Genomic DNA, 2,433 nt, shown 5'->3' on the forward strand with positions numbered 1-2,433 from the left:
CCAGGCGTCCGCGTGTGACGTCACGTCAACTATATTCTGTTGGTGAAACTAAGGACTCGACACCAGACTGACACATCAACAGCTCTGACACCAATTAGTGGCTGACCCGTACGCAACCGGTTGAGGGAGCACATCTGGCCCCGGGGTCCAGTCATAGGCCCAATTTGGTTTCCTCGCCACAGTCAGGTACGCCCAACATTGCTGTACTGCTGTAGCCGGCTGCTTTGTCCTGATGTCTCCCCCATAGGAGTGAGTGGGTTAAAATGTTATGTCACCCCGGCAATATCTCAACCATAGCGCGACTATCAAGGGTTAAACATAATAAATACATTGAGACTTACATAAAACCTGCCAACGAAGGGCTCTTCCCTCATAGGACATCTGGGATTAGCTGGAGCAGACGCCAACGACAAGACCAGAACCAGTCGGAAACGCTAGCTCAGTTGCCTCAATCTTTGGAATAACCACAATAACATCCCCTAAGGTTGTTTTTTTTTTCAATAGGCCGCTGTTGCCTCGTTTGTATTAACGCACATCGTGGTCACATCCGACATTGACATTGTTAATTAAGTTGGCCTGTCGTTGTCTCCTGTTACTAATATCAATGAATTTATTACGATGCACGATTGATCAGACGAATGACCATGTAGTATGTGCGCTTGTGTGTACGTCCCGTCAAGTTCTGTTAACTTATTCAATCATGTTGTACTTCATATGCCGTTATACGCGGCCTGAAACGCAAAGGTCTGTTCTGTTCTGCCTTGTATGACTTTTTCAAATGACTATAGTTAATCTGTCATGACAGGTGGGTAATGCAACATCCAACCTTCCAATTGTGGTATGGTAAACCGTATCCATGAGCACAACAAAAGCCTCGATGTTTCCTAACCAGTTGTCCACGGACTGCTAGATTAGAAGGCACAGACTGCGGTCATGACTTCACCCAGGTTCCATATGCTGTCTTCTTCCCACTGCCTTCAAATAGTGGCACTGTGTTGCTTCAGTCTCTGCATGCCGGGTACTTTACTGTATAATAGGCTAAGCTCGTTCCTCTAGTCGCATCTTTGGCGAGGGGCCAGCACTCGCATTCATTTCAAGATTTACAGTATTCTGATCATTTATGTATCTAATATGCATTTGCTTTCTTTTTTTAAAACAAATAATGCATTATAGTATCAGCAATAAAAAGAAAGTAAACTCATTAAATGATTAATAAACTAATTCTCATGGAAATATAATAGAGATTTTATACATAATCTGTACTGAAGTACACTACTGTGACTTTGTGGTTGATTATCCATAGTTCTTGGCAGACATTTTGCAAGATGGCCACAATTGCCTTCACTGGACAAGCCTGTTAGTGTGAAGATAGGTTTCTGCAACTGACTGTAAGGAGGCAGTATATCCAGTCTACCTTGTCTATTGGCCTCGTTGGCCAGGAATGAACTGCTTGTAATGCTACACCACAGTTAGGAAATAGACGTTTTTCAGCGAACAGTAGATTTATGAGAAACACACTAAAACAGTGGTGCTCTGGGGGACAAGGAGGAGTCGTTGTGAGGACAGTGCGACTTCCTTGTAGAACATGATTCGTTGTGCAGCAACCATGGGACTATGTTATTCTCACACAATTTATTCAGTGAAATGGCAACCATACCAAACCTGTTGTACTTTATATCCAGGATATAGTTTGTACCCAGCTGCATGTGTTTACTTGCCTCCGCTCATCGTTGTCCCTGTGATGTCAGAGCGGGCATTCCACTCATCAAGCGTAATTTTGTGCATTGTCTTTGATGTTATATATTCAGTGTTCGAGAACATTGGTTCAAACATGTCCAACGTGGTCCTTCATTACCACAATGACCGAATACCTTAGCGCAGAGTTAGTATTGTTGGTCCTTTTACAGTGACAGTGTCAATATGAATGCCGCGGGTGACTCTTGCACCTCATACATTATTTATCCCCAATAGTAATGATACTCAAAACAGGTGATGGTGGTCAGTACACATGTATTAATCGAGTATCCACCAGATAATCCAATGATTTATATGAGCATCGATCAATGCAACTGGGATACGATGACATGCATCAACAAAGTCAGCGAGTCTGACCACCCGATCCCATCAGTCACCTCTTACCACAAGCATAGGTGGCTGAAGACCAGGATCTTCAGTGGTCAGTTCTAGTGTAAGCAGTATGGGGTCTGGTGTTAGGCAGCAGCATAAGGTAGGCTGGGAGTGTAAGCATGTAGTAGCCTGGAATAATACCAGTTATGAAGTGCTAGCCCAATGAGTTACCACCCATGCAGTTTACACGAAAACCTCACTCAGACACTATACTGACACTTGACACAACCAGTCATTGTTTTATACCTTTTATACAGAGGGAAACATGTCAGTCCAAAGGGATGAAAGATGGATTGGGTGGTCAGG

Source organism: Haliotis cracherodii, unplaced genomic scaffold, assembly GCF_022045235.1.
Source record: "Haliotis cracherodii isolate W230 unplaced genomic scaffold, xgHalCrac1.p SCAF_9, whole genome shotgun sequence".
Taxonomy (NCBI): Eukaryota; Metazoa; Mollusca; class Gastropoda; order Lepetellida; family Haliotidae; genus Haliotis; species Haliotis cracherodii.